This window comes from Orbicella franksi, chromosome 12 (assembly GCF_964199315.1).
Source record: "Orbicella franksi chromosome 12, jaOrbFran1.1, whole genome shotgun sequence".
In the NCBI taxonomy this organism is placed as follows: domain Eukaryota; kingdom Metazoa; phylum Cnidaria; class Anthozoa; order Scleractinia; family Merulinidae; genus Orbicella; species Orbicella franksi.
In genome coordinates, this window is record NC_138156.1 from 5224211 (window position 1) to 5245299 (window position 21089).

At 38.6% G+C, this 21089-nt stretch overlaps 1 long non-coding RNA gene and 1 pseudogene across 2 annotated transcripts; both read left to right on the plus strand.

Annotated features, from left to right (window-relative positions):
* The first annotated feature begins 690 nt into the window (after positions 1 to 690).
* LOC145463470 (uncharacterized) lies at positions 691 to 12262 on the plus strand. Of its 2 annotated transcripts, XR_014041333.1 has the most exons (5): positions 691 to 903; positions 2310 to 2403; positions 4123 to 4225; positions 8707 to 8878; positions 11738 to 12262. It is a non-coding gene; the product is annotated as an uncharacterized LOC145463470 (long non-coding RNA). The 2 variants fall into 2 exon arrangements; XR_014041334.1 differs by lacking the exon at positions 4123 to 4225 and having other exon boundaries at positions 2310 to 2409.
* Positions 12263 to 18571: 6309 nt separating this feature from the next.
* Positions 18572 to 20627, plus strand: LOC145463803 (tetratricopeptide repeat protein 28-like; annotated as a pseudogene).
* The last annotated feature ends 462 nt before the right edge of the window (positions 20628 to 21089 follow it).

Consider the following 21089-nt stretch of genomic DNA (forward strand, 5'->3'; position numbering starts at 1 on the left):
AAATGAGAAGAGATTTTCTTCGCTCCACCCCTCCCCTATCCTTCCTCTTGCCTATCATTCACCCCCTTGGTAAAACTTTCTTTCTCTCCCCAGTCTTCCACTGCATGAAAAATTCAAGATGGTGGCTAAACTTTTTACGATGTGAGCGCTCACTCGAAAAAATCTCGCCTGCTCTGCAGGCTACGGGGTAGTACAACTTAGTGTCTGGCCACCCCCACCTACCGCCGCCTCCCCCACCCACCCCCCCCCCCCCTCACCCCGATACGATACCCACGTCAGAAGGTCAGAAGCCCATTAATGGGCCCCTGGGAAGGTCAAGATAAAATAGAGGATTCAGGGTGCCAAAGTCAGCCATTCCAACCCACTGACAATTGTTATTTACAATCTACTGGTTCGTTGTCAAAATCGCTTGGTTGACCACGAAGGCTGGGAGGAAGAAACTGTTTATTTTCAACAAAAATGTTTGGAAATTCAATTTTCGACAATTCAAATTTCGACCTTCAGAAAATCTTCCAAACAACTTTTATTCCATGTAAAGTATCCTGTTGCTTTGGCTAAAATATGATTGTTTGTTCGTTTGGAGACACCGAAGGATTCTGGTCGTAAAAACTTAGCCTTTAAAATATTTTGGCATACATTGTAATATATTAGTTATTATGCAATTAATTATTCATGTGTTTATCGTACTTTTAGCACGTGCAAAGAGACCGGAGAACGGAGCTAAATTTGAACTTAGTTTGCTAGTTCCTACGGGAAATAAATCAATCAAATCAACGATGTTAGCCTCAAAAATTCGTCGTTCATGCTGCCCAGGCTATCTACGTTCATGTGCTGCAAGCATTAACGAGAGGAACTTGGTGGACGCGTCGTCAAAGAGTTGAAATCGTGTTCTCTGTCAAAGAGGTAAGCCTAATCAACCAACTGTTTAATAAGCTTTGATGGAGTTGCTCTCAACAAAAATACGGTGAATTTACTTTTACATATGGATTGTTTCGTCTTACTTATGCTCTAAACTGTTATTAAGTTAAACGCGGGAAAGTTAAACAAGCTAATTATACATAAGCTTATAAGCTTATGTATAATATAATACGCTTATTGATAATGACGATAAGCTTAATTTTATGCAATTAAAAGTTGCTTGCCTTGGTCAGTTAATGGATATCTAAATTCCCATACTCATGTGTGCATCATTTTAAGTTTTAAGTTCTCTTCAATGATTTTCCCTTCTGTAGACTGAGGATATATTTTCCGTTGGCCTTTAAATTAAAAGGGTTGCTGCCGGGCAGGTGCCATTGTGAAGGGTATGGTTTTCAGGCAGCTCAGTTTAGTCTGGGATAGGGTATACAGATCAGGCAGTTTTGGTCTAGAATAGGGTATAGTTTACTGGGAAAGCAGACAATGTAAAAATAATTTAGTCTTAGGAACAGGGTTCAATTACCCGGGGTTCTATAATAGAAATTAAAACTCAGAATTGTGAAGTAACTTTGTAAGATATTGGGGGGTACTATTTTGGCAGCATCTGGCAGGTCTTAAATGGGGTTGAGGGGTGAGAGGTGTTGCCATTTCCAATATTGAATGCTAGCCATACATACATGTGCTAGTAAATGGTGACTTGTCTAAAATGGGGGTGAGACATGAAGGATGAGGGGTGTTGCCATAATCTGACATTATCAAAAGCCAACCATGAACAGACTATACTAGCTAAGCTGTGGATTGTATTTAGGCTATTTAGGATTTTGTATCTGAGTGCTCTACAGGCCCACTCTCAACCCAACACCCCAGTTTTACATGTAGACCTAACAGGTACCACAACATCAGATCTGTTTTAAGGACTTGATAATGATAAGTCTTTTCTCAGTGATCCTCTCCAGTTTTTATTGGTAATTGTACGAATGTGAATGCAATAAATGACATATAATTATATCCAGATCCCACAAGTGATACCTGTACATGTACGTGATAATTCTCTCAAAACTGCACTGTGAGCCTGTACAGTAGGTGTGTGCAATGAGGGCTTTTCTCCTGTAACTCATAATTTTATGTGAAATGGGGAAATCATGAACTTGTGTGCATTCAGCTGCACTGAAGTGACGTCAAGCTTCTTAATTGTTGAATTTGCCTGCTTTCAGTGGATCACTTTGAAGTAAGTAACTTTTGCAGGCCTGCAATGACAGGTAAAAAATAATGAATATTGTAGTACCATTGAAATAATTCATCTACAGTATATGTATGACTGTATGTTGTAAATGATTTTAACTATGCATCAACCTTATGTGACCATCACAATTTTTTTTTTTTCGATTCTTCAGCGTGGGTAAGAGGCTTATTAGATGATGTCCAGTTCTCATGATTAGTATAGAGAACAGGCAGGAGGATAGCTGTGAGCTTCTGAATAAACCACAGGTTAGTGTTAGCTAATGTTATTAAAAATATTCTCAAGTCAGTATATAGATGGCCATGTAGGAAGCATGGTGGTGTAATGGTTAGTGTGCTGGACTCCAGATCAAGTTGTCTGTGTTTGAACCACGGCTGGGGTCACTGAGTCTTGTTCCTGGGCAAGACACTTACCTCGCAGTGCCTGTCTTTAACCAGGAACATTAAATGAATGAAACCCAATTATTGGGGTTAATATCTTACAGAATGCTGGAGAGTAATAACCTGCAATGGAGTAAAATGCTAGCATTTCATCTAGGGGGAGTAGCAATGAAACTGCATTGCCATTGCCTTCTGCATTATTATGGGACAGCATAGCTGCAGTGGTAAGTTACAAATTAACAGCAGCAAAGTTGCATTACTTCCTTCCCTCCATCATGGGTGTCCTTCGGGAAAAAAATCGTACACCGCCTAGTTTCAATAAAACTCTATACTATATATCAGAAGAAAGCTTAATAAATGAAGTTTACGATAAGAATACAATTTGAGCAAGTTTTTCTTTTAGGAAGTTTTAGGGGCTGTAAGATGTGAAGCGACCGAGGGTTTTTGTATTGAATTTATCAGCTAGCGGATGCCACCACACGAGCAAATTGGCTGCACAGTCTTATTTACAAGGCATCAATCAACAAAAATGTCGAGCTTTTTCTGTATTCTGATTGGTTGTCTAGATGTCCGCATCTATAGTTAGAGTAGCTAAAAATATGTAAGACATGTTGCTTTAATGGAGGCCTCGGGAAAAATATGTTAAATATCAAAATTTCCTGACATACCTTTCGTTTGTCATTATCCCTGGAATGTTCTGGCAGAATTTCACAAAAATTCATCAAATCTTCACACCCTTTAAATTCGCTCAAAGTGGAGGTATTCCTCCCAAAATCAAATGCGAGATTTTAGCTCGTAAAGATTTGTAAACAACTCACGCCACGCCAGGAGATTATCTCACCTTATGAAACCGCAAGCCAGTGGAACAACAGGACCTCCCAGCATCAATGACAATGGATCAGGATTTCCCAGGAGGAGTATCGCATTGCAACGTGTTTTCTATCTTGCTGTCACATTGAAGAGAAAGAAACAAACAAAGTAGCCAAAGGCAAAAGAACAAATGCGTGATATAAACAATACCAAATAACATGAAATTCAAGCTCCAAGACGAGCGTTTGTCACAAAAATTTCCCCTGGCGGTTTTGTCCATTTAGCGATTATGACACCTTCCTGGGTATTAACTTTATTTGAAAAGACTTTTTTCTATTTAAATAACTTGGCTGCTTTTTTGAGATTTTTAATCTTTTTCTTTTGTAAAATTAAGATAAAATGACTGACTTAAATTTTGTCAAATAAAAGAAAAAAAAAGCAACTTTGGTCCCCTTGAAGGTGGGAAGTAACCTTAATTAAGATGTAACTCACACACTTTTGCAAAAATCCTGTTCAAGATTCACAAACTGGTTGGTCATGTTTATCTCTGCAGCTGTTATAACAACCATGAAGTCTTACCAGTGTTTCTCCAGTAGTGTCAAGGTTTTTTTTTTTGGTGACAGGGGTGGGGGTGAGGGTTGCTTCCTTATCCCTTTCCTTTTCTAAAGGACAAATTCAAATTACAGGGGAAATTATCAGGTACTACAATAACATGTATCTTCAGGTGGTGCAAGGCTTTATTATCAATTCTTAACTTTATTTTTTCCGCAAACATAGATTAAACAGACTGCAAGATCACACAATGGCATTAGAGCTGGAACAAGTATCTCAATTAACCTGGACAGGAGAAAATGGTTACATTTTAAAATTGCAGGTAAGTGTTCAGTTCTGTTTAAGGAATATTCTTTTGTTAATTAGGAAATGATAATTAGATGCCCAGTAAGGCTGTCTTGAATTGGCTTGCACATGGGAGAACTGACAAAATCTTCGCAGTCTAGAGTGTGTTGAAGATTAGATGTGAGTGTTTAATACTCGTCAACAATAGATGAGCTTGGGGAATGGTGCTTAAAAGGGTGGTGGAAGCCATGAGCAATCTGGACCAAGTGTGTAGGGTATCCATGTGACAACCCTGTGAGCGGCAACCACCAGGCACCATCACACTGAACAAACAGTGGAACAAAAATACTTACCACATCCATTCCACGAGAAGAGGAGGGGTGCTGACCTGGGCAAAAAGCTCTAGGAGAACAGTGCAGCAGCAAAAACATGCAGAATGACTTGACATGTGAAGCCAAACTGTAAACTATAAAGAGCCCAGGCACAAACTCACTGGCCACCCCACACACCAATCCTCTTTGGGAGACTTCTGGCCAGCAAAATTGTCTTGTGTTTAACATAGCCTAGTAAATTACATTTAGCCACATTTAAACTCGTCAACAATAGATGAGCTTGGGGAATGGTGCCTTAAAGGATAGTGGAGCCACAAGCAATCCAAGCTAAGTACAAAGGGTATCCATGACAACTCAGTGTGAGTGGCAACCACCAGACCCTGCCCTCCTAGATGCTTGGAGGGCAATGTTCCGCAAAGAGGGGTGGAGGCGGAACCAAGGCCCACCAAACCTTCCAAGCACCAGATCCCATGCCCTGACAAAAAGGAGCAGAAACCCAATAAACAAAGACAGATACATGCCAAGACAAAGAAACAACATGATGGTTTCTACAGGACTTACTTGATTGTAAAATACTAAAAACTGGCTACATTGTCAATGCCCAGCATGACAAATGACAGTTCTAGGAACCACAGGGCTATACCAATCCAGGCAGCACTGACACAGACTGAGTCATGTCCAAGAACTAAGTTTCTGAGATGGCATGAGCAAGCCACTCTCTAGCAGAGCACACTAACGTGGTGACCCAGTTAAACCTAACCTCCGTACCATGAATGGAAACACCTAGGAGGACAGAATAACGATACTCAACCATTACTGAATACAAAGCAGCTAGGTTGAGCAATTAGGCCACGCAATGCCATTCCTTACAACTACTGTTGCTGCTCCAATGTGAAACCTGTGGCTGGAAAACTTGCCTTGTATGCCAATTGATGATAAGATGTCGTGCACCCACAGTGATTATGATATAACACGGGATAATGGACGCCCATTGCAAAGCAGGAACAAAGGGCCTAGATCATCTACCTTCAGCGTCTAATAAGCCAGCAGAGAAGAGATTGTACACAGAGGGTACTTGCCCTTTGCTATGTGTAAGGAGCAGCATTTATGGAACGGATCTGTTTTAGAATCCTTTACCCTGGTCCATAGACGTGAAGGGGATGTGTCCAAATCAGCTACAATGCTGGCCACACCCAGGTTGATAGCAGGTGAAAAACTAGCAAGATTCGGGACGGTAATGTTGGCAGAGCAAAGAAAACTACAAAAACCCTAAATTACATGCTGCTCATACAGTGTTCTGGAAGGCGCAAGTCCAATGCACAAAAATTGCCACCACGATGTCTTCTATAACTGGTAAGCATAACAAAGAGGCATTACCATGAGTTCTTTTAATTCTTCTAAGCACCGATTGCAACCTCAAGCAACAAATAAGAGGATCAGGAAAGCCCTGTTTGATATGCAAGAAGCAAACTGCCGACAGATAAACCCTCATGGTTGAATGTCCACTCATCCGTAGGGTAGGGTGATCCAGATTGATGAATCGTATCGAGTTGTATGCAGAGGTTGTAAAACATCTTCAGGCCTGACACATATAAGCTGCCCGTCAATGAAGTCAGTCCTTGCACCAAGAAATCATGACACTGGGCCTCTAATACAGAGGGATCAAGAGCTCCCAAAGCTGGAACCAGGAGCAGTTGTATGCCAAGGGCCAACCGCTTCAATTCCTGCCAATAAAATCGGAAAAGAGCATTAGTAATGTTGTTATGGATACCAGGAATATGCCACACACTGAAAGTAAAATTAAAGCAAACAGCTGCAGAAAGTAAATGATACAGAAACTGCACAATACATGGGAACTAAGATGTCCTGGAGATCAAGATGTGTGCAACTGTCTCATTATCTGACCAGAAAAGTACATGATGTTGACACCACTGGGAACCCTACTGGTGCAAAGCTACCACTAGGGTGAAAAGTTCCTTACTGGCGATGGATTGATGCAACTGTAGGGCACCCATGCACCACTGAGTCACTCAGTATTGAAGTAGACCCCAAAACCCAGTGCACCATTAGCAACAGAAGTCAGCTTTTTGGTCAGAAGGCAGCAGACTGCTCCAGCACATCCTTGATGCCACCAAATGAGAAGATGGGACAATGGATTTGTTAGGGTGAAAGGGAAAGCCAAGCAAGTGGCAAAATCTTTAAATTTGTGGCACATTGATCAGAGTCAGCGGGATCCACTAGGAGAAAGTCATCAAGGTAATGCACTAGGTGTGCAACATCGTACCTATTCAAAATGATCCATTCCACCATATCTGCCACGGAATTAAAAATGTAAAGTACAGAGCAGAGACCAAAGGGGATGGCCAAGTCGAAGAAGAACTGGCCATGCCACTCCATCCCTAAAAGATACGGATCCTCCAGATGAACTGCAAGATTACAATGCATGTCCTCCACATAGAACTTTGCCATCATAGCAACAGGCCCATGCTTGGCAACCATGCAAGGTCTGGTTGACCTTGATATAGTTCATGGAAAATAGTCAGGATTGGTCATCATTTACACTTGAGCCCCAACGAGATGACAAATCCATGATGAAGTGCCATTTGCCAGGTTGACCTTTTGGGGGATTACACCAAAACTGCTTATTTTTAAATTGGGCAAGGCAAGCAATCAGGTGGGGCCTGCAACCCTATATCATGAAACCTCGTTTGCCAGATAATCATCAATCACCTTATTCTTTTGGCTACCCGTAATCTGCGAGCAGGGCGGAATCCCAGATGAAAACCATCATGATACTGAAGGCCCCGGAGAACATAATATTGTGCTGCCTGTTGATTTGGGTTCGCGGCCAAGTCCCAATTGAATTCAGCAACATGCAAATGCGTGGTGAAACCACCAACACTGAATGAAAGACGGGACACCCCAAAAAAGAAAAATTAACTAACGGGACCCAAAAGTTGCAATATAAATGCTGAAAACAATTGAGACTTGACAAACATGCCTAAGAGAGCAAAAAGGAAACGAGGCATGGCGGCGAATTTGTGGGGTAAGAGCTGCCAAAGACCTATTAAAGTCAAACACCTGTGAAGGTGACCCAGAGGTCCTTGGGGAATGGTCACAATGTTTGGAATCAGCACTGCCATCCTTGAAGGGCCGAGTGGTACATGAAGTTGCATGGTGAGAGCCTGGACATACATTGCAATGATGTGCATAATGGCAAGACACAAACAGGGCCATGGTATGCCCAATGATGGCTGAAGACGATCCTGGAGGCTCAAAAGACTTGTTTAATTGGGCCAGTAAAGAGCTGCAATCTGACAAACCAGCCACATTTATAGTAGAGCAATCTGGAAGATGAGTTGCGGCTGCATGTTTGCAGAAAGATTGATCATGAGCAAGCCAAACTCTTCAGGAAAATGGGAGTAGGAGGTACAGGGATCGGAACTTGGCACTGCATCAGATCCTTCTAGCTATGAAGAAAAGGATGAACAAGAATGTGGGAAGAAATGGAAAATTCCTCCATCCACGAATTATGTCCTTGATGCTCGAGTTCGTGGCCTCATTTAATGTTTTTCAAGCTAAAAATCACTGACATATTGAAATCAAGTGGGTGGGGACTGGAAAATAGCAAGTTACCATGGGAAAAGAATTTTTTTATAGCCGTAGGTGTGTTTCCTGAAGAACTATTAGCCTACCAATTTTCAATGGTTTCTGCTGCAAATTGACCGAGATAACTCTATTTATATACTTGATATAATATTGGGTTGAGTGTATGGCGTCATCAGTCATCTCATTGCATATTTTACACATTTTTCAAACTCAAATATCTCCGAAAGTAATGCAGATATTTGCAAACAGCAAACGGTGTTTTTATTCTTTCGTGGAGTTCTATGTGATACACCTAAAAAATCAAGGGGTAAAAATATGATCGTAGTACCACTTTAAAACGAACTTTAGGCTCAAACTTGAGTCAATTTGGAAAACATGGAACCAGCTATTTACCTTAGTGACATAAATTAAAATATAGGAAAGCTATCAATCAGATGTACATTTTATAAGACCTGGAAAGAAATACGCAATGGTCCACCGAGCCAGATTACAAAATCTCTCCCCCTCTGTCTTAGAAACACCACAGTGACTATAAAAATACATCACTTTGTGAAACTAAGATTGCTTTGTTTTGTTGTTGCAGATATGCTTCATGCCTCCCCCAAGGAGTATGGGTAGATCTCCCATTGGCTGTGGAAAGTAGTGCATGTGAGGAACTATACACTAGCTTGGTTATACATGGATAGTCAATGAGATTGAAATGGTGTAGGGCCACAGTCTGGTCATCTCTGGAGTCTGAAAATCGAGGAAAAAAGGTTAGGGGTGTATTTGATATTGCAAGATAACTTGATCTTTGAATGAAAGTCTTTTCAGTTGCCGTACAAGTGTTTTTCATGGAACATTGAAAAATGTTTTCTGTTCAAACTTGGTTCATTAATATCATCTTGTTGGTTACAAGGGCATTTACAGCAAAATGGAAGAGCTTTAATTAAATTATAGTAAAAATGATTAAAACAAAACTGTAATCATTGAACTGAATTTTTCACTTGACTTGACTTGTGAAAAGGCTTTCATTGTCATTTACCCATATCAGACTCTGGACTGGACCATAGACTAATTTTTACTCAGTTACTTCATGAAGAATGATAATTAGCATAAGGTGGCTGGCGACAGTTTCCAGCTCTTTCCAGCAGTTATACTTTGGCTGATCAATATTACCCCATTTTTAAAATTGTGATACACATGCTTAAGTTACAAATTCTTACAAGGTTCAAAGAATTTTTTGGTCATGTTTATTAGCAATCTCAAACTTTGGAAAACTTCCTGGCATACAGTGGCCTCCACAAAAATACATTGAACAGTAGTTTTGGCCACTTCTAATACTTTTGATAATTTTAGGTTAAATCTATCGAGGAACAAGATATTTTGTTGGAATATTGTAAGTTTGACTGGCTATTGTCCTACCTTGTGACATTGGAAAGCTACTTACCACACGCAGGCAACCCAGTTTTGGCACCAAATTTAAAGATTTGAGGCATGAATATTTTCATATCTTTCATTTTTAACAATCTGTTTTGTTTTCTGGCATTTTAAATTTCTCTTTGGGAAAATTCATAAATGTAGTAAACAACAATGACATGAATGTGGTAGTAAGAACAATGGTTTGCTTGTGGTTGGCTTTCACTCTAGTTTGTTTTCGATTTCAATTAAAATTCATTTTTGGCTGGGACAATACATTGAAGAACAATTACATGAATATCATTGAAACAGCGACTTTAACAGGATCTCTTTGTAAATTAGGTGAGCTAATGAAAAGGAAGATTTCTTTGTTGGAGAGCTACAGTATCTATCTTTCTGTCTTCAAACAGCACAGGTGAAGGGGTCCTTTGCATAGGCTTCTCTTGTTAGCCTCGCTCGTGGAGGCGAGGGTTGATATTTCGAACGTTTTCTCTTCAATTGTGTTGTAGAAAAGTTTGTTCTGAGAGGTCGTAGCGACTCTCCTCTGAATGAAGGTTTTTTCACCCCTGGTGGGTGGCTCTAAGTAAAGTGTGTTTATCGAATGGTTTTAATAGGCTTGGAAGTGGGCGTTCATCGAGAACTAATCTGTTTTATGAATCTTTCACCTGTAGAAAGACCGTTTCTGTTTCCGAAAAATCGTTTCTATTTCAGAAATTTCTGTGTGGGTCGGAGGGGGTTTGGTTACTCGCTCATTATCTCTTGTCTGTTTATTGTCCAGAAGGAAGATATGTCTTCTATAAAGCGTTTCCAAACTAGTGGTTTAAATTCTTTTTGGTGTAAGATTTTTGTTTCATCCTTAACCACGAAGGTATTAGCAAAGGTGACTGCCATTTTTGTCAGTGCCCATGTCTGCACCATGGGTTTGTAGGTGGTGTTTTCAAGTAAACTGGAATGAGTTTTATAGGTCTAAAAGCACTTTGTGGAGTTTTCGTGATCTCATTTGCCATGCTGAGTGTTCAAAATTGCTTCCAGTGGTGTATTGCATGGCATATAAACAGTTGATCAAGTTTATTGCCAACTTTTAACTAAAGTTAATTATTTACTTCGTTGAGTAGTTGAATAAGAATTAGTCGATGGTCTAGTCCAGAGTCCAGAGTCCAGAGTCCAGAGTCCAGAGTCCAGCCAATCTTTACCAGGTGGCCAGTTTCCATGTTATCACTGGCGGCCGCTAATATTTCTTCATATTGGTCGTTGGAAACTTTACAACGACATTTAAGTAATATATCAAACACAAAAGTTCGTGTTTGACAACATTTCAAACACCGAGGAGAGAGTTGAAAATAGGACGCGCAGCGGAGTATTTTTGACGAACTTCGAGGTGTTTGGAAATGTGGTCAAACACTGTCTTGAGTGTTTGATATATCTTCTCGATCGAAGCGAAAACTATGGAGAAAACGGAGAAATAAAATCGTGAAAATCTATGCTAAGTAAGATCAGATATCCAAACGCAGTCACGGTCATGATTTCCTTTATTCAAACTCGATGAATTATTAATGAGTTTGAGAAAAGAGTATGAAAGGGACTTGGCTCCTCCTACCTTCTACACCAATGCAAATTTTAAGTCCTCTGCTAGCATTAAAACTATAGTTACAATTTCTCAGGTCAAGTTTCCCGTTCGTTTCAGTGACAAGTGAATTATAACCGTCACAAGATGCAATTACTAGTCAAAGGAATATTATATTTACACTTTACGCTAAATTATTTTGCTAGCTTGGTGTATTAATTTCAAAGCGAAAACTTCCCAGAAACATTTGAAGAAACGGCCAGTATCTGTCGGGTTTGGAATAATACGCTCAAGTCTCGGGGATAATTTAAAATCGTCTTTAAAGATTTACGGGCTTTCTTCGGATGTTATTGCCACCGCTTATGATAATATGGAAACCGGTCATTTCAAGAGCGGCGAAGCTCTGTAAACTTAAAACTTAAAGGTATTGCTAAGAAGATAAACAAGGTTTTGATTATTATATCTATATCATAGCTGTATCGCTCGGTAGTACAAAACAGCTTGTCGCATTTCAGAGTTAACGCGCCTAAACAGCGGCGAAAAAGCGGCGAAGTACATGTAACAACAAACATGTAAACATTTAACGTTTAAAGATTTGAATATTATGGTTGTTGAGTAGCGTATTTATTTGTCTCTTTTAATTTTTTTGCAGATTGCTGAGAAATTATTTCCCGTCGCTGCCTCGAGTCGGAATCAAGCACGACCATAAACAAGTTTTAGGAGAGGTGGTGGAAAGTAAATTAGTGACCCAAGATCGCAGCTCGAACTTCGGATTTTCGTCTAGTTCAAGCAGGATTATTTCAACGCAGTAATTACTGACGCAAGTCAAAAACACTTTTCCATTCCAAGATGTTAGATAAATAAGTAGCAAGATACATTTTCTTTCACGATGTCATGTCAATTTTTTTTTTCGTAAAAGTTATTTCCTTGTTAACATCGGTTTAACCGTGTTTAATTTTCCCGCCAAAAGACTTAGAAAAAATACGGGCGCTCAAAATACGCATGCGCCGTTTTTAAAAATTTTTTTCTCTTTAGTTGTTGTAAGTAACCTCTGTTAAAAAATTTTTATTTTTCCCGCCAAAAAACTTAGAAAAAATACCGGCGCCTAAAATACGCATGCGCCAATTTTTTAAAAATATTTTCCTAAGTAGTTGGTTTCGTCAGTCTAATATACTTTTTTATTTTTTGTCAATAAAATTGTATTCACTTGTTTGTTATCTACTCTCTTTACTGTAATTAAAACTAAGTCAATAAACGCAACAAGTTGTATTAGCTTTCATTGTAATTTTTATTATCTCTTGAAGTAAATTCAATAAATAACAAGTATTTTGTCCGTTAATTACTTTTGCTCATCTTAATATTCTTAAATTAGAATTCGATTAAATCAATAAAAAGGTGTCAAGAAAAAATGTTCCCTATATATACTAAGACTTTTGGCGGGAAAATTTGAAAACATTTGCACAGCGTTTCCCCTGACAACATTTTTGACAAAGTATTAATAATGGCTTCCCTTGAAATTTTCCCGCCAAAAAAAATGTAAACACCACCTCGTGCAAAAATATTATGGCAAACAAATCTTCAAACAACCGTTTCGCGAAAGTTTTCAGCCGAAAAGCGTATTTTTCACTCCTTCTATCCCGAGAAATTTCAACCAAATATATCCGAAACCAAGTTTTAAAACTTTTTGCACAAGATGGTGTTAACATGCACTGTAAAGTTAAGACCTTTTGAGTTGCCACTTCTCGTTTGTAACACAGGTAAAATTTAACTCGAAAACGTAATGAAAAACTAAATTTCAAAAAACCTGGCTTACGTGATTTCTGAACACTGGAACAATTAAATCGTATTTACAATTAAAATGCTATATCCAATTTTTCGCAAGCTTAAGCGACGACAACAAGAGCGAATTCAAATATTTTGGCGCCACAAGGGCGAAAAAGAAGCATAATTCAATTCCTTCGCTCCATGTTTTAAAAATTTGCGACAATATTTTAACAGAGCTGAAACAGTTTTATTTCAATCTAACTCTGATAGCAACTCGAAGTTATTCATTTGTTTTCCAAATATAATTTCATATTTCTTGGTAATCTGTAGCGAGGATATGAGCAAATTCGTATTTCAGTCGCCACAAGGGCTCAGAAGTATGACAATTCCATTTGCTTTGCTCCACGTTTGTAAAATACTGGGAAAATGTTTTAACAGACTTGAAATATTTTTATTTTAATCGAACTTTCAAATCAACTCGAAGTTATTTATTGTTTTCCAAAACACTCTGTGTTACATTGAGTGGAAACAGGAAAAGGTCTTTTCTACTAAATTATAAAACCCAATGCCTGGTTCAAGGTCTTTATTTTAGCCTAACCCACCCTTGAACACGACCTATCGCTTGTCAATGCTTACAAGTAGCAATGAAGGTTATACAGACCACAATTAAGACAATGAAAATACTTTTTTGATCGAGAATCTTTTGGTATTAAAATCTCTCGTGAAAACTTTGCTCTTAATTGCTATAGAAATTTGTGTACAATATACGTAGAAATTCGAAAACATGTAACATTTTTCAGAGTCACGCGATTGTAATCAATGTTTCAAATTTAATTGTTTGGTGAAATAGGACTGTCGATTCACAATTCATTCTTCCATCCATCATCAGGAATTGTTCGAGCCTACAAAATACAGCGCCGAATAATGTTTGTCAAGAAAACCACGATTTCCTCGTTTTCTTTCCAATAGTTTTTTGCCGGCTTTGTTTGACAGTTAACAAGATTTTGACACGGAAAACTCCATCCATGTAGAATTGGCTCTAAAAAAATCAGAAATTTTAGTGGAAACTTTTCTTCAAAACCAGACAATCAGTGGTATTCAACAATAATTGCGTAGTTTGTTTGTTTGTTTATTTATTTCCTTGTTTAATTTCTAATCAGCGATATTTTTTTCCAAAAGAAACGGTGAAATTTTGTTTTCGTTAATGTTAGCACGAATAAAAGTCAGTGATTTTACAAAACCCATGAAACAGTCGCAGACAATTTAATTCAATTAAGCACAAATTTCGTAACTTTGGATCGATTTTGACAAAAATTAATGTTTTTTCTTAACTATGTAAATTTAGCGGAAAACAACATCTTTTTTCTGATAAAACCAGACAATTGATTCTGTTTATTTGATCGATTTTGCCATACAGTTAGAGTCTCGCAGGTTATTGAATTTTGTCTCGTGGGTTTATGAAATCAAATTGAAAAAGTTCTTGATTATGTGGTCTGTATAACTGAAAGTCCTGTTCATATCACGCGGCCGGTTGTCGATTGGTATCATCGTAACCAGGCAACAGGGTTTTATCTGCAAGCTAGCTTATTAAACGGCAAGAGAACACAGCTAGATAAGGTTTCGTAACGCTTTCGATCCACCAAAAAGAACAAAATATCTGGTTATCTAACGATTGCTGTACGAACTATCTAAAACACATACATGATGTTTTGAATTTTGTATTGAATTGCTGGTGTTCCCTTGCCATCTGAACTTCAGTTGATGAAACACAGTTGTTAATCTTTTTTAAGGTGGCGGCACTCGTATGTGATTTGCTGTTTGCTAAACAAAATTTTGTAGTTTTCTTCTGGAAATTGTCCAGTGCATACCAAATAAATAAATTCTTTTGCGTTTTACGTGAAAAAGCAATTGTTTCCTTCTCTTAATTAAATTTAAAAAAAACAAAAACAAAAAACAATTTTGGCTTTTAACACAATCAGATTTTGGTGCATTGCTTGACAGAGAAAACGAAAATTTCAAAATATTTTGTTTCTTAAATTGCTTTTTCTTTTAATTAGATTTCAAAAGAGCAATTCAGGTTTTAACACAATCAAAGATAGATGTATTGTTTGACGGGGAAGACGAAAATATCAGAACAGTTTGTTGCTTAAGTTGTTTTTTCTTTTAATTAAATTAAGAAAAACAATTTGGGTTTCCAAGACAATCATTGATAGATTCATTGCTTGACAGAAAAAGCGAAATTCCCTCAGATTTGTAGCTCAAATTGTTTTTCGCTCAAGTATATAAAAAATTGGGCTTCTTAAACAATCATAGATAGATGCGATGCGTTGTTTGACAGAGAAAACGAAAATGTCAACACATTTCGTTGCCTTACTTAGCTTATTCGGCATCCTAGCTCGTTTGTCTTACAGTGCCACCTTCAAGATATAACAACACTACGACATCAACTGAAGTTGTAACTTATGGTACTGATTGTTGCGACTTTCAAAATATTTCGTGTGCGGACTTGCCCAATATTCGCGACATAAATTAGAAAGCTCGTCTTTACTTTTGTAGCAAGCCAATGTTTGAATAACCCACCAATTTAAATCAAAGCGATCTAACGATTTTTCTCCTAAATATACTACATGAAATAATTGGAATTTTAACACACGACTGATTCCCGAAAATTTGCGTCCGTCGTGAGGTCTGCAAAACAATCAGTACCATTTTCCTAGAAATGATGGCTGAATTTTATCTTCGGTTCGTTCAAGACAATCAATAAATGCGATCTGATAAAATCCCAAGAGAGAATTTTGTTCAGATTTTAAGATATTTTATAAGCCACCATTTTTACTTAATGAACTATTTTATAATTTCAGGTCTTATCTTTGTAGTTTCCCTCCTAATTCAATGATTCCAGTTTGTCCTCTTCTCTTTTTCTCTTCTCCTCACAAGTCCTTCTGAAAATAGAAATATGTAATTACTTGATCAGCGAAACCTAACGTTTTTTTTAACAATATATCGATCACTTAATCATGGTTAATCGTAAAGTTCCAGGCTTATACAGCTTTTAATCTCGAGTCTTCCACTCATTGGAATGCTTATTCAAAAGCATGTCGCGAGTCAAAGTTTAATTTTTTTTTTAATTTAACACGGTAAAGCAAAAGTTCCAAAACAAATCTCAAGCAATCCACTACGGTTGCTGCGTTACAGACAAGACAGTAGAATTTCAAGTTAAAGATACGCTCCAACCGAGCGGAAAGCGCTCGTGTTCGATAACTTCGCTTCGCCGGTACTCTCGTAGCTTTTGGAACAAAATTTAGGCAATAACTCCCAAACGAAATGCTCACCTTTGCTTTTGACAGCAGGAAGACTTGATCAGTCTTGCGTCAAGTGCCTCTTCCTACAAGCATCTTCTTTCTTCAAGAGTACAAACCGCCCCTCACACATCCCCGACCTGTTTGGTTTGAAGCACATGAAAAAGATTGCATGAATATGGATTAGAAACTCAAGCCAATCACTGAGGAGTACGCCCAAGATTTCGCGCAGATTTTTGTTTGCACGTTTTTTAGCTGGCGAATCATAAACCGATACACATAAGGGACAGAAATGGATATCCAAACGTTTGCATGTGATAAAACAAAACAATTGATTACTTGCTGTAAATTCTAAGCTCAGAAAGAAAACAATTGACACTAAAGTCTCTGAGATAATAAAATGCATGACCCTTCCCAGTTTTTCGTGCTTATGTTTTATGATTGACACCATAAAAAAGAACATGTTAAACAATAAGATTATGAGCTCGAGATTTCTATCGCGTGATAGTTGACGACGTTGAGTTCGTTCGTGAGTTCCAGGCCGGAGGAAAAGAGCCTGGAAAAAATTCGCCTTGCGTTTGAGAGTAAATTATCGCTTTGCTTTAATTTCCTATTTTGACGTACGTTGAAATTATATATTTCTAAACCACGTAACTTCTGTTCTACTAGTGTTTCGGGTAGGGGCATTTGACCACCGACTTTTGCCCGGGAGACAGGAATTTGACTGACCAAAAATTCAAAATCTCTTATACCAGGAAGATTGTCCGGTACATTACAACGTCAAATTAATTAAACCTTTTTTATTATTATTTTGGTACACGCCTATGTTCCCAATTATTCTGTCTAAAATGATCAGCTTCTAATACCTACAAACAATTTTTAAACACCTTGTCTAATTTCTCTGTAGGGGGTTCAGAGTCACCTTAATTTTTCGAAAAAAGTAAAAGATCTATAAAACCCTCTGGACAGAATTTTTTAACTTTGCAAAAGTTGAAAAAGGGCGTCACCGAGCTCACCCAGTCAGCAGGAGTGCTTTTTCAGGTTGTACTGTTGCTATGGTAACCTATTATAACATAAAGATTGCCATTATTGGTTCACCAATGACTGGCCATTTGTGTGATATCAATATTGTAGCATCACCTGATAAACAGTGTTATTTTTTTTATTTCATTTTATTATTATCATTATTATTAATACAACATGAACTACAATAGGCCAATTAAAGGAGATAAAAAAGATAATACAGAAGGTAATGATGTGTGTTACAAAAAATACAAATAAAAAAAAAAGAATTTCAAACTATTACAAAGTACAAGATTTTGAGTAGGTGCGTTGCAAAAAAAAAAAAAGAAACAATTACTAAATTAAGAATTAATTAAGTTAATCAATAACTTAACTAAGTAAGTAAAATGAAAGAAAAACTCAAATAAAGTCTTTCCACTTTTTGTTGAAATTGTCAGAGGTTTCATTATTAACTGCTATTTGTTGTGAAGTATTTAATTTGTTCTAAAGTAAAGAAGGAAAGCCGTCAAAGGGTACAGTGTTATTATATGGCCTATGTTTGTAGCTGCTATGACTGGCTCGCGCGCTCTGATTCCAAAGCAAAACGTCATGTAATAATAAAAACAACTTATTAACCTCGAAAGTTCGGTCTTCCCGGTAAAATCTCAAACTTCGGCCTCGCCCTATACTGAACTTGACTTTGTTGATAGCTTTAAGTTGGCATAGCTCAAAGCTTCAACTGACTAAATGGATCTTTGACACGACTTTCAGTATTTTTGGAGCTTGAAGAATAAATTACAGTCGTTGTGGCGTTTTCAATTCGGTACTAGCTCTACTGATCCTTCGCCAATGGACTCGTAATTCTTTATGAGGGGAAGATTCTTTAGCTTCTTACTGAGAAAACCTTCTCTTCTAGGTATTCGTAGGTGGTGATGTAGCCGTAAAGTTCTGTAACTGGTTGATCAGAACTACACGAACGGCAGGAAGCAAGGGTGTTGAAGGATCTGGATATGGTGGCCTTGCTATGGTTTATCTCGAGGCAATTATAAGAAGGCCATACAGTGCTAAAACCGATATCGTGCTGATATCAAAGAAACGGGGGACAACTCGATGGAAGATGTGGCATACGGCGGCCTTGGGTTAGCTTTTTTCGTGTCCGGTGATCTCGAAACAGCCATAGACTATTGTAACCAAAAAGTAAAAGTAATCCGAGGACTGGAAAATAAGACCCAGGAAAATATGCAAGCATAATTTCTGCTTCATCGTATATACGACAGTTTGGCCAATGTATGCGCCGTTCTGGGCGATTACAGGAAAGCCTTGGAATGCCACGAGAAACAGCTCAGTATTGCCCAAAAAGTGAAAGACAAAACTGCCGAGGGACGTGCTTATGGAAATCTCGGTAACGTATATTATAACTATGTGACTTCAGAAGAGCCATTGACTTCTACTACCTTCAGCTCAGTTTTGCCAAAGAAGTGGGAAAAAAGACTGAAGGAGACTCCTACGGTAATCTTGGCAAAGCTTATTACCAATTCTCTGAATTCAAAAGAGCCATAGACTTTCACAACTTACATCTTGCGATCGCCATAAGGGTGGGAGACAAGGCTGAAGAAGGAAGGGCACTTGGAAATCTTGGCGCTGTTTATGCCGCTCTCGGTGATTTCAAAAAGGCCACAGACTACCATACACTCCATCTTCGTCTCGTCAAAGAGGAGGGAGAAAAGGGTGATGAAGCACAGGCCTTTTATGGGCTGGGTTATTGCTTTGAGTCACTTGGCTTTTTACCTAAAAGTCTGAAACGTTACCAATCTAGCGTGACAATATTTAACCAGTTAACAGATCGTCTTCAGAAAATGTCTTTACGAAATGAGTGCAATGTTTCCTTGACTGGTTTGTGTAGAGTGCTGTTAAAACAAGATAAGATTCAAGAAGCTTTGATTGTTGCTGAGGATGGACGAGCTCAAGCTTTGACTGATCTAGTGGAATCCAGATATGGTGTTCAAAAATGTCCGTCAACACGACCGTGTGGACGAGATGAAAATTACTTGGAGGAGTTCGGCCCATCATGCACTGTTTTCATGGCAGTTGACAGAGGCACAGTTAACATCTGGGTACTGAGAAAAGGAGGACAAGTCGACTTTGCAAAAGAAGAACTTGACGGTTGTTCTTCACTGGATGATTCAGGGGCCTTTTATCGGTCTCTGATACAAGTTGCCTACAAAGAAATGGGTGTTTCGTGTTGGCGTGCGGTGTGAAAACCGTTCGATAGATACAGTAAGAGTAGATTATATCGTTCAAAGGATCGGAGAAGAAAGCAGTCACAGCCTTCTCTTGCGCAAGCTGGTTCTTTGACCACATTGTATAACATCATGATTAAGCCAGTTGCAGATCTCGTCCAAGGAAGTGAACTAGTCATAGTCCCAGATGGTCCACTGTGGCTAGCTCCTTATGCCGCTTTCAAGGACTCTGATTCCACGTATCTCTGTGAATCGTTTCGAATCCGACTGATTCCCTCGCTGACCAGTTTGAAAATGATTGCTGAATTTCCTGACGAATAACACTGTAGGAGTGGTGCGTTACTTCTTGGAGATCCGTTTCTAGAAGAAATTACCGACAGCCAGGGAAGGCAAGTCTTAGGGCGGATTGAATTTTCAGAACAGGAAGTTGAAATGATTGGAGAAATTCTTAATGTACAACCTCTTACTGGAGAAGAGGCCACCAAGGCTGAGGTTATGAAACGACTGGGTTCAGTTGGCTTGGTTCACATTGCAGCACATTGTCGCATGGAAAATGGTGAAATTGCTTTGACCCCAGATCCCGAAACAGTAGCTGAAATCACCAACGATGATTACGTTTTAACAATGGCAGATGTCTTGAGTGTCCAACTTCGAGCAAAACTGGTAGTACTGAGTTGTGGTCACAGTGGTCGAGGAGAGATCAAAGCAGAGGGAGTGGTCGGTATTGCACGTGCTTTTATGGGTGCTGGTGCTCGTTCTGTTCTGGTCTCACTCTGGGCGATCGATGACGAGGCCACCCTGGAGTTTATGAGAAGTTTCTACCATCATCTTGTGGAAGAACGAAGTGCAAGCGAGGCCCTGAACCTGGCCGTGAAAAGCCTCAGAGAATCAGAAATGTACAGCGATGTGAAATACTGGGCGCCTTTTGTACTTATTGGAGATGATGTCACTCTAGAATTTGATCAAAAGAAGTGAATCGTAAGTATTCTTAAGTATAAAGTGTTTCATTCACATTCGCTGAGGGAAGCGATGCATCTGACAATAAACGCTGCATGCCTTATATTTAAACAAAGGATCTAGTTATTTATTAAGCCCTAGGTCACCTTTTCCTAGTAAAAATTTGAAAGTACGGATTTGAAAGTAGAGATCGAACTTTCCATCTTGCTGTTGTCTAGATTCAGTTCGATTTTCCATAGCCTGCAAATTTGAGCGTCCCGGATGTGGAACAAAAATTTGATTGTATTTGAAAGGTGTTGATATTGTATTCACAGGAATTCTACAAACGTTTCTTACCAGCTATTACTTAGATACATCTGAAAGACTCCGAATGTTTCTTTATAACCATGACTAAGATTGTGTGTTTTGTTTTTAGGGCAAGAGATTCAGTCCGATACCACCTAAAGGTGAACGTTCTCAGCGAAGTTCAAAAGCTTAGCTAAGCGTGGTAGAAGATCTCACCTGAGCTTATTCAAGAAACTCGTATCCAAGAAATTACGAAAGGATAAACATAAACGTACTTACTCGCTCATCGAGAGAGCTGTGTTGGATAGTCTTAGTGAATATACCCAAGTTTAGTTTAGTTTTTCTAATTTCGTCATAGATTTTCCATGTTTATTCTATTCGTGACAAAAACTGTTACAAAATGGTTGGACATACAAAAAAAGAGGGCTACAACAAGAGACGAAATGTAGTGAAGGAT